General features: G+C 29.9%; 1 long non-coding RNA gene across 1 annotated transcript; it reads left to right on the top strand.

Annotated features, from left to right (window-relative positions):
* Window positions 1-3,039: 3,039 nt before the first annotated feature.
* On the top strand, window positions 3,040-7,912 carry LOC111035577. Its single transcript, XR_002604656.1, has 2 exons — window positions 3,040-3,476; window positions 3,669-7,912. It is a non-coding gene; the product is annotated as an uncharacterized LOC111035577 (long non-coding RNA).
* Window positions 7,913-16,847: the final 8,935 nt, after the last annotated feature.

The raw sequence follows: 16,847 nt of genomic DNA on the forward strand, positions 1-16,847 counted from the left end.
TGCGTGTGACAAAACATAATGATTATCCACTGTCAGATAAATGATAACCGTTTGCAGATAATATTACAATAGCGGTATCTACTTAAAAATTAAAATAAATACAAATAATTCGAGTGAAAGATAATTTAGTTCATATCGATTTCTCTTCCTATAACATCGAGGTTTATTATGAAAATGAGACTCACGTGACGAACCATTTCAAGACGATGATTAGATCAAATTTAAAAGGTCAACCATTTTTGGCTGTGGCCTGTATAAGCATGCCGGCTCACACTGAATCATCAGATATACTGAACCTAAACCCATTCTCAGGGGTGTCAACTCCAAAATGTATCGAGATTACATTTTGGAGTATTTGGATATTCCCCCCCGGACGAGACTTTTCCTGCCCGAATCAATACATATTTTTTTTCACATAATACTATTTTGGAAATGAGGTTCTTCGGTTGTAACCGAAATATACAATTATCTTATCAACATCTATTGACTATCATCATTCACGTTTTTATTGAAGCTCTACAGATGAGCAACTCAAGTGCACCAATAAACATTTTAAATTATGGAGTAAGGGTTTTTTGTAATAATTTAGGTAAAGACGACAAGTTTAAAAAGTTGTGTAAAAGTTTTTCAAATGATAATATTTTGAATTTTTTAATTTCCGTGAGCTATATTATTAGAATAAAAAATATAAGTTACGTTTTTTTTTTACTTGTATTATTTAATTACATCATATTTGTGTAAGTATTTATAATTTGTATTTGTATAGTGTTTAATATTTTTAATATTTATATTAGTGAAATTGTATTGGCATTTGACAAATAACAAGTGTTACTATGACGAATTATTGAATTATATTTGAGTATTAATTTTATAGAATTATAGTGAACAAATAAATTTGCATTGAATATTATTATTATTGTTCAATAGTTTTACTTTTATTTTTTGTCAGGGGTGAATTTGTCCCGTTTGGGGAGGGGGGCCGTCCATTGTATGAGGGGCAATACGTCACGGGGTGGGGGGACGTCTTATATTCGCATTTTGGACTGACTATAATTTTTTTGTGCTGGGAAAAAATAATCTTTTTTTTTTTAATTGGTCTTAACTAGGTATAAATCGGCAACTGTGGCCATGTGATATATTATCATTAATGTGTTATATTTAAATGAAATATAAAAATGGTTTCTTTTTTTTTAATTTTTTTTTTTATTCAGAACTTCCAGTACATACTATTATAGTTCAACAATTAAAATAATAACAAGCATAATAAGAAAATTGTATAGGTACAGAAGTAGTAATTAAGGTAATGAGGCCTAATGAAATAGTATAATGTGATAATGATGTTAAATAAGAAAAAAAGAAAGGTACAATATTAGTGTTTGTGGTTATGTAATAACAGCAATTTTGTAAATTGATGCCATAATAAACAAAACAATGTACACAATATAATATATCAACATAATTTCAAATAAAAGTATTACATAATTTTAAGGAGAAGGAATAGAAAGAGAAGATGTGAGTAGATGATTGACAACTGTAGTTAGTAGAAGTAATAAAGGATTAATTATGGCTTTAAAGTCCTCGATAAATTTGGAGATCATAATTTCAGGCGTAACTGTTGAGGGTGAAATGTTGGCAGTAATTTTGGCGTATGAACGTTTTTGTTTCTGGCTGGAGCTGGAGATTGATTTGTTTATAGGCGTTATGGTGTGATTGAGAGTCGGATGATGAAATGGTTTGTGTGATATAGATTTTCTGCGGTTTTCACTTAGTTTTTCATACACTGGACATCCTTTGTATGAGGCTGTGTGTGGCCCCGAGCATAAGGCACATTTGGTGGGTTCTGACGGTGATTTGGTACAATCGACCGTGAAATGATTATCTTCACATTTGACGCAACGTGGGGACTGGTGGCAAAAATTGCTAGTGTGATAAAAAGCTTGACAATCATGGCATTGTGGAGGGGAGCGTATTTTCTTTGGCAGCTCTATTTTGATTCTGGTGTGAAGAAGCAGATCTGATTTGAGAATATCACTGTTGTTTTCAGCAGCTTTTAAATCAATACTAAAAAGAGGCAGAGGTCTTTTAGTGATTCGATGTAGAATATTAGAGACCCGAATAACTTCGTGTCCCATATCAATTAGGCTGGCTGTATGTCTTCCACAGCAGTGTACTGGTAGAGGTGCCTGATAAATATGGCATATGGTTTCAATGGATTAGGCAGATAAGTGTGGAATTTAATCTTTTCATTAGTGATAAAGCAACTAGTAACTAAATTATAATTGGTGGCTCCGTCGGTGCGGATAATTAGATGCTTTGGAGTATTTTTAAAATGAATACCCGAAGGATTGACAAGGTCAAAAAGAGATTTCTTGAGAGTGTTTAATTCGTATCCACTGCTTAAATAAAAGGGAGGTGCCAAAAAAAATTTTTACTTGAAGAGGACTCCAGGCGGCTGGGCGGTGTGCTGCACTGGTCTTTGGAAGGTATTGCGCTAGAGGGATCACCTCCCGATCAAAAATGACGTCCTCGGAGAGTGAAGCATAGCGATTAGGCGTGATGAATACTTTACTTCGGTTTCCGCTGGATTTGGTAGGTGGAGATGACGATGAAGATAAATTGCGTTTCGAGGTATTCCGAGACATGCTTTGATTAACAATAATAAGTTAAGCTCATTAGTGTAGTGTGCAAAAGATAACGGACAAACGAAAAGGACGTCTGTTCATGTTGGGCGATAAACGTGAACTGAAATGGTTTATTAGTTCCTATTAATTAATAGTTTATGTGTGACCGAGGATTTTCGGATCTGTCTTCTAAACAATATAACTCTATACCTACTGCAACCTCTATAGCACATTGGCCTGTTAGCATACCTTAAAAAAAAGTTGAGATGACGGCCTTATCTATACTTAGAGTAAGTTATTTTTTATTAGAATGTTGACTTTTTGAAACTATATATATATATTATATTATATATATATATATAAACACTTTTTGTATGGATTATTTTTAAACTATACCAAAATAAGATTCAAGGGGGCAAATTTAAAACTCAAAGTTAAAGTTTTCTGAACGTCATAGTTTATAAGTTAAGTCACTATTTTTTTTTCAGCTGTGTGATGTGCGTGACATTTTCGGGTAGATGCACACATTGCACTATATGTGCCAATCATAATCACAAATTAAGTTATTCAAAGAGGCGTTATCTTTCGAACATAAAATACAAACAAAACACTTCACCGTGTAATAATAATATGTATTATAGTAGGGAAACGTTACAGCTTAAGATGAAAGAACTGAAGTAGTATTGACGGATAAAATGTTGGGCGCTCGTCTCGCTTCGTTAGGCTCTCTCGCATAGCTATACAGAGTTACACAGTGAAGGCAATTGTCCACTTTCTATGTGTTTATCGAACTTAAAAAATCATTTTAAAAACCTACCCGACTGTTAATATTCTGCTTCAAGCACTACTACGAAGGTAACGTACAATAATATGTATCAGTCGATACGTTTTGATATATATATATATGTATTGCCCGACCATATACTATATTTAGAGTAGGTACTTGTACTGTATAATGCGCATATTATAACGAAAGAAGAGGAGGATAATAATTTTCTATTTTACGCATGCTGGGTTTTTACTGCATTTTTTATGTATAAACATTAGGTATTCATTATTCCGATCACATTGTGAGCATCAGTGTTATGTACCAGAAAAAAAGGGATAATACATTTTCGTCCTAGACACAGGGTAAATAATTAATATATTGCCCTAGGACAACACAAGAATACGATTACGTACACATTTACGAGCGGCACATCTGGATTCTGGATCTCGACGTGTTCCTGAAGAACACAAATAAAGTTTTGTTTTTCAAACATAAATTTCAGGATGAAAAAAAAATAGTGGTCAAACCATTATTATACTGCTGCAGAAGCTTTCAAAACTTTTCCGTGGGTACTTATTGCCGTGTACGATGAAAAAACAATGCAACCCATATTATAAAGGTTTGACATTTTCAAAACCTATATAAGAACAACGAAATTTCAGCCACTTCTTAAAATTGGTAATTTGTTAATATTTCAAGTAGCACGCATAAAACCCACGCGCCGCGTCCGATACGTCAATATTTATTAGACATTTTTCCACGGAATATCGCGGAACCTAATAAAAAGTAAAAACTTATTTCGTCCTGCACGACACCAGAACAGTGAAAAATGTTCGAACTTTTAATAAAAATATGTGTCCTAGGCGATCGACGTCGTGAGCTTTGCGTGAGGTATATTTTACGCGTAGGTATCGAATAATGTTAATGTTATATTAATATAGCCCTTCATAATAACACCTACAGGGAGTTCAACGAATCCACAGAGTATTCGTCCAAAGTGCTTAGGTAGGTACATAGTTTCTCCCGGAGTGAACATGCAGGTATCGTGCGGTAACGTTCACCAGGACATATTGTGTATCGCGGTAAGTGGTAACCACGCTAACCCGCACCAACCATTGCACGTACACCGATAACCCGCATGATATTATTATTATTTTACTGAAGTTATATCGTACTATTGTCAGTGGTTCCCAAAATGCGAGTGACAATGTACACGTCTTATTTTCAGACAGCGGTTCGTGATGCGTGATGCAATTTGAGTATATAATTTTCAAACTTTAATACGTGGATAAGACACAACATTCGAATTCAATATATTTTTTTATCTACGAAATACACTAAGATAATACTCTGTCTATTAAAAAAATAAATAAACATACGAAGTTAAGAGGATTTCAGCTCGATGTTTGTTTTCTCTCTCTGACCCACGTAAATAAACAAATTTATATTTATTTACATTTATTTCATAAAAAAAATTCTTTCATGCAAAGTCATTAATTTTTTAAATGTTTATGAGTAATTTATCATAGAGTTGAATCAATAACCACAAAAATTATGTTAACAATATTTTTGATGGTATGATATATTGAATTGTCTTAATATTATCTCTAAGCTATTTAATAGGTACCTGCTCATTAACAAAAAATTATTTGAAGTCGGATATAAAATCAAATAATAAAAAACTAAGAAACTGGCATTATGAAAAACCTTCAGAAATATTATAATCCATTATTTTTGTAATCGGCGATTTTACTCTAAAATTACTGAACAATCATTAAAAAACGATTTTACTTGAATGTGTTTTATAATTTTATCTATATGTAAAGCGTGGGTCCAAGAGAGAAAAAAATTATTGCATTGGTCATCTTATTGAGTATTTTTAGACACCTACCTACTAATATAGTTTTTTTTTAGATCCTGTACAGAGTGATCGCAATGATTAACTGTTTACGTAGTTCTAATTTAACACATCTAATATAGCGAATCCATAATAAAATATAACAATAAAATGACCTGCTCAATGGTGGTGTACACTATACTATAATTGGTACAGCAATGCGACTTTTTATTTAATTTAATACCTTTCACGGGTGCCTAGGACAAATTTCCTTTTTTTATGGGATGCGTGAACCAAACGTTTGGGAACCACTGTATTTTATAATATAATATGTAAGGCAGCTATTGGGCGGCATAATACACACCCCAGTCCTGGCTACTAGTATATTATTACCACACGCATAATGCATATGGCATATAATAGTTTACCCATGTAAATGTCTCGAGACAGCTCGAAATTATAATATTATTTAAAACAGTAGGGAAATTTGCGTATTCGATCTTTAGGGTTTCGTGAAAAACAAAAATAAATTCCGTGTACAGAGTTACTGTGTTATATTATACGTACGATGTACATGAATAATATGATATTGGAAATAAATCATAAAATATTTTATTCGAAACTCTCGAATGTTGGCTGTTTACAAAAATACCGAGCTAAATGATTTATCGAGTATAGTCAATGTACTCCAGACTAGGTATTAAAATACAGAATTGTAAGTAGCTAATAGTCAGTACAACGATTTATCACGGAATTCAAATTTAACACATCCATTATAACAGTAACCTATTCGATGACGAGGTACACCAAAACTTACAATAAATACCACAGATGAGCGAGTTCACTGTTGTTTACTTTAAACTCTTGCAGAACATTATTTTTAGATCTTTGTGTGCTTCTAGGTTCTATACGACTAAATACTGACTTATAGTTGACTTTAAACCACGGATTCATAAAATATATCGTTGAATTAAGTTCCTAGGACAATGGAAGTAACTAATAAGCCATAAATATACTCCCACTATTCACTATTCAGTTGAGGTAAGGTTGGTTAGTTTTTAGTTATACGATAAGCGCCATTTTCTTTTTGTACCATATATAACCGGTCATAATAATCATTGATAGAAAAAAATAAAATTACGATCTATGATTTAAATTATGATAAATGTCAAGTGATATAGTCAAGTGATACGATAATCTGTCAACACTGTGAATGTATAAAGGATTAATAACTTTTATGTACTAACATATTGTAACAATATATCTAGATTTAAAAATAAATACAATTTGGAACGAATTCGATTCGGTTAACGATTCGGTTTACGAAATTACCTACTGAAATTGATTATTTGTTAATTTTTCAGTGATAAAAATGAAATCGTTGTACGCAATTAGCATTATATCTATAACGTTATTTTTATCAATTATAAAATAATTTTTAAATTATTATATTATATTTCATTGATTTCTCTACAGACAACTAAGTCGAGTGACTAAGTTTTTATTACAACTTACTCATTTGTAAAGGCTTTTATTAGAATAATGTGACTGCAAAAGGTTTGATTTGTTTCAAAAAAAGTATGTAATAAAAAATATGCTTTAAAAATTTGAAATTTGCGCCCTTCTATGATTCTCGCTAAAGCCATGAACCCCGAATTTTCCTCCACCCCTTAGATCTGGTACTACAGACGAGACTGCAAATTCAGTAGCTTTAAACATAAATATTTAATTTATGAATTTTGAACTATAGATATAACCCTTATGAACTTTAATCACCGGTTAATCAAAGTTTGTCGTCCAACGCCCCGGAAATAATAATGTCGCAGAGCACGCATATCCGGGTACAATGAAACCAAAAGTGCTCAACGCTATGCGATATTTAAAAACAAACTGATTTTTTAAATTTAAAATCTTCAAAATGATTTACCGAGTTTTTCCAGCCACTTATCCTTATTTTGAACGGTATTCTCATATTTTATATGTCACTTTGTGTTGGTCGCCAAAACACGTGTCGTCATTTGTTTTGGCATGTAATATAAACGAAAGTATACTCAACCCGTAGCTTATTTACAAGAATTTTATTTTATTATGTCCACTATCATCTAAATCATAAAAGTGTTTCCTTATGTATGTAACAAATCTAATACTATATCAATTTGTTTGTCAAATATTAAATCGTACCGTTAGGCGCCTAAGTGTAAATTATTATTTTCGAGTATTATTATTGTTACAAATGTATTGCACTTTTGAATAAATTTATATAAATAGTCATTAGTGGTATATTGCTGATCCGCGAAACACATATTTGATTAGTGAAAAAATCTTGAGAACCACTGATATACAGTGTGTAGGTCATCATGATACATCACAACCAAAAATAATAAGGTTTTTGAGACTATATGTTGGTGTGCTTCAATTCGTATGAAAATTGACAGTACGTAGTCAGTACAGTGGTCAATTGAAATTTGTAATATTTGTTATTTTCATGGTGTGAAGTATGAAATAGAAAATATAATCAGGTGACCAGTTGTAGGTTTACTGCAGTGATTGTCGGCAGATTCAAAAGATATTTTTTATAATCTGATATAAATTTGTTTTTATTTTTAGTGAGACTAATTAGAATCTATTTACTGAAGTGATCTCACAAAAATATTAATATGTCTGTCTGTGTTACAGGACACGTTATATAATATTATAATATCAACCATCATTTATAGAAATTAACAATCATTAATATTGTAATAATATAATTTTATTTTGCTATCTATTTATTTATACTGTTGTATTATCTCTATTTTATGTTATTTATATTCAAATATATTTATTTTTATTTTATAATCTATATACGAGCGTATTGAACATGGTAAACTGTGTTGTAAGGCAACTCTCGATGTGAGCAGTCCACAATATTTATACTTATTAGTAAAGTTGTTTGTAATATATGATGTAAAACATATTTTAAAAATTAAAAGTAATTGTATGTAAATAGTAATATATTTAAATAAAATATTGGAATATATTGTGTTTTTAGTACTATTTTTAAATTATTTTTTCGGAGGATTTTTTCTGAGGTATTTTTTACACATATATAGTAATTATGACAACAATAAATCAACATTTAAATAAAACAGTTTAGAGAAAACCCATTTCGCACGTTATTATAGTGTTAACAATTCTCTACATAAACACAATATTAAAACGATTATGGCCGAATAAAAGTAAAAACTTTACAAATCCCGAAATATAAATCATAATTTTATTTTGTCTAACGAACCAAGAAGGATAAATACTAGATTTAAAAAAAATACCAATGCATCGTTTAGATCATTAATTAGCGTTATGAATTATATTATGATTTATGACCTATCGCTATTAGCAATTAACTGAAATAGATTATTTTATCTTCTCCGACTTCAGACGTATAATATTATAATATATCGATTCTCATTTCAGATCAGAAGAGTTGGCAATTTTTTGACCTATACATCTATACTTTTTTTTCATATTTTTACGAATATCGTTGGCCATATAATCATGGGAGCATATTAATGTTCTCTCATAATTACAATTATTGATTAATAATAAAAACAAATGTTTGTACATGGGTAAATAAGAAAAGGGAAAAAACATTATTTCGATTAGATAACTGCAATGTATTATTATTACTACTACTCGTATAGTTAATTTGCTATTTATTATTATATTATACATTGCTATCTATCATGTACAATTTTAAGAAATATATAATTATACAGTATCAGTTTATACCTAAGTTTTATACATTTAAAATTAACACAAATAAAAAAAATGTTTTTATACTTAAATTAGCTTTCGGTCTTGTAAAAATCCGTGAAACTTTCGACAACTTTCTGATTACAACGTTTATAAAATATAAAGTTAAGTATAAAATTGCATAAACATTAACTTTTGAGTGTGTTAAAATTTGCTGAAATATTATGCATTACTCGGCTCTATGTTATTATAATCGTATTGGTAATGATCAATAGATTTTAAATTGTATTTTCATAGGTATAGTGAAATGTTCTATAGGTTCTTCTAAAATCGCCATTATATTTTATAGAAAACCATTAACACTACCAAAAGCTATAAGCTTCTGTTCAAAAAGTTGTATGAAGGGGTAGGTGAACAATTCATTTATAAAGACAGTACAAAATTATTATAAAAGTTTCAAAAACCTAAAATTCTTTTGGTATTTTACATCACACTTGTTTAATTTATTATTATTATCCTTGGTGTAAAAATATATCAGTTTATTGTTAAAGCCCATACAATGGTTCATAAAATTATAACATTGTACATAAATTATCCATAATAATATCTGAAATGAAATTTTATTTTATTGTAATAATTACACTTTTTTTAATGAATATCGAACCAGTATTTTTGATGAAATAATTTATACATTAAAATCGTATAAAACATTTAGTTTATTATGGTGTAACTACTTAGTAGTTGACTACTAGACTTTAAAGGATAATACATTAAAATCATGATTTTTTTAAATTATAATTCGAGTACCGGATAGGTAAACTGTAAATAAATAGTAGATACTTTGTTGTGAGGATTATATGTTTAAACTGCCAAACGAACAAATGAGTCGTGCTGGCATTTAGAGTTAATACTAAAGGTTTTTAAAGGGTTTTGAATGAATTAATATTTTTTAGGGAGTTTAATTGAACAAATGAAATGCAGAGTAACACATTTTTTTTTTTAATTTACCAAAATTGAATGTGTTACTGGCTGCTGTGCGTATTATGTTATTAAAAATAGACTTATTTTTACTCCAATTGTGCCCAAAAATATAGTAAATAGGTAGAAATTAATAACTGTAAACAACGATGTATTCATTTAAACACAATGGAAATTGACTGTCATCACTTAAAAGTAGGTACCTGTCCGTACTGGACGAGGGTACTTAGTGCAACATTGTCTATTGACAATTCACTCCATTTTTAATATAATATATTACATCTGGAAATTTAGGATCGTTTATTACTGTAGACACCTGCGCTTTGTTTACCTAAACCGATCGCTGAACACACGTTGAGCGGTTCTCACGGTCGGCCGTAACACTAAGGATTTCCAATCAATTTATTCTTGAAAAACTCTATAATACCAATTAAACACATTTATGCACGCCACAGCTGTGTACAATACATATTGAAGGACCTATTTATTTTGTCTATGATTCAGCGGTGCACCTGTACAAATTTGATTATTGTTTTCTTTTTTTTAACGGTAAATAGTCATTGGTCGAAGTTTAAAATATTTAAAAATCATAAGACAATAAATGTACGAGATGATATTGTAGCGTCGCATTAGACGACATTCGTTGAAATTAAATTCCCCAAAATGCCTTTCTGCGCCTTTTCTCGCATCATCGTTCGTGTTTTTAGTGGAGTCCGAATTCCTAGAATTTTATATCATGCATTCTCTGGAATATCAAGTCCTTGACTACTGTTTAAATATTATTGCCCATGCGGCCCAGGATTTCCATTATTAATGAGGTACTTTAATACTCGGAACATTAGCTGTCACTCAAAAGACGCTTTCATGTCGGCACCTAATAACCAAATATTTGATCTCGGGTAGTTTATAGGTAATATAGTATGAAACGGTTCAGATGCACTTTTTTAATAATAATTAATAATAAAACTATGTTGAAATCAACTTTTTCGAGTTTCAACTATTATAGTTGGTTAGTAGTTTGTTCTGAAGCAGATGAAAATACTGACGAAAAATGTTTGGTGGAAAATCACAGCCGTCAGATACATATAAAATTACCTATAATAGTACGTGTGGAAACCGATTGGAATAGCCGAATATCATTTTCACCGAGAACCAAATTTTACCTGCACTTTCTTTCTGCCCGGGAACTAATTCCGTATTTCCCTATCCACTAGACACTGTTTTTGACGTCTAGCTACTAGTGAGTGGTCACATTAAGGCACCGAATTTATTCAAGAGGTTGATCATTCTCCGTAAGTCAAGCAAAACTAGACTTACTGCGGGAAATACTAGACTTCAGGGGGGCACTATCTTCGGATTTAATGGGTAGACCTAAAAGGAAAGATCTACCGACTGTCGACCGTCAAAGGACAGCTGATCTGTCCAGGATAGAAGCACTGTTGTGTGCAAATGAGTGCAATGGATCGCCAGTCGTCCCAGCACCTTCAAGTGAGGTGAACGTGGATTTCAAAGACGACAATCACGACAGTATACGCATTGTGACGGTTGTTATAAGTCAGGACATGTCCTGTATACATCGCGTCTGTGGTTGTAGTATACTGCGCTTGAATATTATTGTTTCAAAATTTTAAATGATGCTTAATTGCGGGAAGGTTAGGTTAGAAAGTTGAAAGGCGTGAAAGTAGTTCCTTCCACCATATTATGTTTGGGGTCCTTTGGGGAAAAATAATGGAAAAAGGCTTCAGAGCTGCACATTGGTAAGTCGGTCAAATTTGTATTGCACATTTAATTAGAAAGATGTCGTAGCCGATGAAAACGTTGATCGACGTCAGTCTAATATTATTTAATCGTTATTTATTTTACAAATATTTTATTCTACAACTATTTTTTAATATCAGCTGATATTGTTATAATAACGTTATTTGCTGTTGTTAAAATCCGCTATTTAAATGTCGTTCAGAGTTTAAACAATAAAAAATACAAATAGTCTCCCGCATAACTGTAGAACCTAGTGAGTGTAGGTAGACGCCTAGCTGACTTCCAAGAATCGTTTTCGCTTTTTACATTTAGTAATGCTTGACTTGTGTTTAGTGTCCATTAGTGCACGGTCGATTTGACAGGGATGCATCCCTCTCGGCGAGATTGTTTGCGCAATGCGTACTCGTCACGTACTCTACACCCCTGTTACGGTGAACCATGGTTGCTGTGCGCAATACTTCTTTTGGGGTTGTTTTCAAGTGGATGCCATCCACAGCCATCTTTTTTGACATTTGACTTACACACAGGATTCGTCGACAAGTCCCCGTGTACCGTGACCTCCAGGTATCTTGGTTTTACAAAAATACAAAATAAAAACTAATCGATCGACATTAATAAATCATAATATAAAGTCCAATATTTTGAATTGTAACGATTAAACCTACAATTATGGGACCGATAGGCGTTCATACAACCCGATCAAAATCTAAAAATCTCCAATTTCCACTGCAACAGAAAATATGCTCTTTGCCACTCATTTTGACCTCTCAGTTGTCGTCATAATAGTGCTTACCTCAAACTCCAAAACGCTAGCTATCCTTAATTAAGTTTCAACTTTTATAATTTCTATGACACTCCTCACCAGCATAAACGATTATTAATTATTATTAACTATCTCGCAAATAGTGTCATAGCTAATAGTAGAGTAAGGGATGACCCGTTAAACTTAAGACACTCATTATTTCAGAAACCAAAAAGTTTTTGAAAATAATTATGTTAAATAATTGTAAGTAGTTATAAAATTTAATTTTTGACAAAAATAATATTTTTTTATTGTTACATTTTTACTTAAGTTGCTTACTCTTTTAAATGACAACATATACATTTTGAATTTCATAGTTCAAAGCAAATTATTATTCAGAAAATTTAAAATAATATCTACCTAATAGTATATTAGTATTTAATATTTATATGAGCGGAGTAGGTAGTAGACCAACATTTTATAGGATACCACTCACTTCACTCATCAAAACTTTTAATATTTATACTTTATAAAATAGCTCTTCGAAATTAAACTTGAAAGTATCGAAGTACTCCAAAAAATATTCAAAATAGCAACAAAAGATTAAATATTGTAAGAAAAAAAGTTTAAAAAACTGTAGGTTATATATATTTATTTTTAGAAAAATGTTGTTTGAGGGACTTATTTGAAAATTATGTAAAACATTTTCAAAAAAACGATGATAGCATTTGATATAATGAATATTAAGTTAAATGAATCACCTGATATATAGTACATAGTAATATGATTGGTAAATATTTATATATAAAAAAGTTTATTATTCGTTGATATTGCCTTATGTTTCTTGATATTCAGTATTTGGATCCATGTCATCAAAAATTTGAGAAAATTGCTAACGAGAAATAAACAATGCAATAAATGAAATAAAACCGTTTCTATTTTTTGGCATACATAATAATTTAAAATACCTACTTAAAATATTGTTCATTTTTTTTAAGACATACAATGAAACTTTTATTAAAAACCTAGTTTTAATCTACTGTGCCTTTAGTACTTAACTAGATCGACAGTTTTTTTCAAATTATTAAACCTAGTATATACCGTTCATTTTCCAACTAAGTGAATTCAACATTTTGGGAATGTTCAACATTTTAATCTCTACTTGAACTTTATTTATAATTGTATAGAATAATAGTTCTAATAAAAATACCTTTGTTATTTTTACATTTACAAATTTTAAATAAAAAATTCTCAAGCGATGAGCATGTTATAGTCATGTCATCAGATAATGAGATAAATAAATCCATTTTAAAAAACAAATTTTTTATTCTTGGATACCTATCTATAGTAAAGTCCCTAATTTGTTTGTGGGCTGTAAGCATATAACTAATAAAAATGTTATTTTGTAGTGCTTTAATTCAATAATCAATACATTCCTGTTTGTATAAATATGAGTTTGAGATGATTAAATATTTGAACTTGACGATCTAATATTTACTTTTACAATATATATTTTACACGATTTGCTCAAAATTTGTTAACAATAATATATAATATATAATATATATATATATATATTTAGCTATTATTAGAACCATATTTTGCTGAATAGGTATTTCGATAATCCGTATATAATGTTTTTTTAGCTCTCTAGATAAGTCTTTACAGTTTACACTCCAAATAACATCATAGTGATACGTATATAAATACTTTAACTTTACAACTATAGACTGGTATATTATCTCCTTATATTTTTTACAGTTTCTTGTGAAGTTATTTTATTGTATATTTTTCGAATGTACTCGATATTTGTTATATTATCAATATAATAAACCATAATATTATATAACCACACAAGACCACTATAATTGTGAAAAATTGTAAACTTATTATTTATGAAAATTATTAACTGATTTTATACAAGTATAGTTTACACAACACTGATACATTAAAATTCACTGACACAGCTGGCAGCTGCACAGAAAAATATGATTCAAAACGCATTGAATATCATACGATGTCGAAATAGATCATTAATGGTGATTAAGACCGGTCTATACTCTATAGTTTGTGCTAAGTTATAAAAAAATGTTTGAAAATGTGTATAAATATAAGGTTTGCACGTGGTTTGTTTTATTATTATTATTTTTTTTTTACTATTATCAATGAATATACCGTCAAAACACAACGAAAATGTTTTATATACAATTAATTATGTGTATATGAAATAAATGTATAGCTTTGTTTGTTGACCATGAGTGGTTATTCAACTAACTGGTTAGAATTTATAGATATTATAATTTATTATAATTTTAACTAGCTGGTCCATACATTATCGATTATACAAGAAATCTAGAAGGCGAGAACCATACAAAATGTAGAATAAATAATTTGGTTTTTCACTAATATTATTTGTTGTGTTAATAAATGTGCCAACATGAAAACATTTATACCAAATTTGTTAATAGGTGCATATATTTTATAATATTAATAATTAGAGACAATATGTGTTAAAAATGTGACAGTAAATATTGAACTAAACACCTAATATAACAATTTGATTCAAAATCAAAATGTTTATTACTAGTTGTTACCCATCACAATTTGTCACTATGACATATTGCATTTAATTTCCTTTGTAGTAATTGGCAAACAACAATTTTCAAGTAATAATTATGCATGTACGAGTCGTAATGTAGTTTGTTAAGATATTGTGCAAATAATAATAATAAATTAGATTTCGTTATACATTTTATTTTATAGTTAATTAATTAGATACTGCGAAGTTATTGCGGCAAAGAAAAACCATAACTAGAAATTGTAAAAGTGTGGTGCAGTAGCTAATGCACGTAATTGAAATGAAAACAAATCTTAAAACTTTCAAGAACTCTAAGTTTTGAAGTGTAGGTCTAGGCAGTCCATTTCTCAATAAAACACAAACGTATTGAAGTAGGTAGCTCAGTGCGGTAGGTAGACACATACAATTAAACAGCCACAAAACAAAAAAAAAAATCACTGGTGGTTTTCCACTCTAAACTCCACACAAAAACACAAGACAATGCGATACTCACATTAAAACTTTTATAAAAAAAATAACTATTATAATAACGTTAGAAAAATGAGTATTTTATATAGGTATTTAATATTATGTTAAAATATGGTAATTGATAAGCTATATACAGAATAATATCTTCTATTTTTTCAAATTATTTTAAGATAAATAGTACATTGTGTGCTCGTACCCAACTCAAATATAAAAATCAAATGTGTATTATAAAAAAATTAATAATCAAAAAAAATATGTTCAAAAAATAAATTCTGATAACTTGATTTGTGGTAGAATTGTCTACTGTTCGCAATACAGTAGTACACGTTTGGTGTTAAAATATATGAAAGAATTAAAAATATAATTCTGACCGTTAATTGAGTTTTGAAACGTGTTGACCGTAAATATTGTATATGTATTATGTACCTATACATCACACTCTCGCACGATCGCCGACATAACATCTAGACACGTCATGTGCTCGCTGACCTATTTTTGTGCGTCCCAAAAACAGTAAGCCAAGTTCAGTACCAACTTATTTGACTTTTAAAATGTGAACGGCGCAAATATAGTATATACTATGTGACCGTTGCATAATAATAATTTCTGAATTTTTTCGCATCAAAATACGTCTACAAATATAAAAGAAAAACCCAACAAAAACAAAAAAAACAGAATAATATGAGAATGGAGTATCAATTATAGTATATTATGTACATATAGACATTAATTTGTTTATTTTTTGTATCAAAATATTATATCCATAAAATGTACAAATAAAAAATCCGACCACAAAATCATGATGATTTGAGATTGGAGTATCAATAGTACATGTACACATATAGTTGATCATATTTATTTGTACAATATTATATTTAGGTGCCCTTGTATAATAGGTGTGACGTATAATGTTTTGATCTGTTCAACTGATTTTTGGTAAAACAAAGTTTATATATGACGCAAAACTTCCTAATGTCTCTAAAGCTTTCGTCGTTTCCAGATCTATGTATTTACTATCTTGGTTTATTCGTTTGTTTTAGTTTAGTAGTTGTCTAGGTAATTAACACATTATGTCAATGATGAATCAAACATCGTATCAAGAATATTTGAGCACCTAATGAGTTATTTACAATAACATATTATTTACGATTCGTAATTGAACGATAAATAGTGTACGACAAGCATAGGTACGTTTATATTACTTTGTCTTATATACTTTAATAACTCTTATCACTAAAAGTATGTAAACAAACATTTTAAAATCGATATTTCAAGAATTTTTTTTTTAAATAAATCTTTACGTTGATGTTATATATAAAAACAATTCTTCGCGGTGTTTGTCAGGACTTATAACCTTTTCTTCT

This window comes from Myzus persicae, unplaced genomic scaffold (assembly GCF_001856785.1).
Source record: "Myzus persicae strain clone G006 unplaced genomic scaffold, MPER_G0061.0, whole genome shotgun sequence".
Taxonomy (NCBI): Eukaryota; Metazoa; Arthropoda; class Insecta; order Hemiptera; family Aphididae; genus Myzus; species Myzus persicae.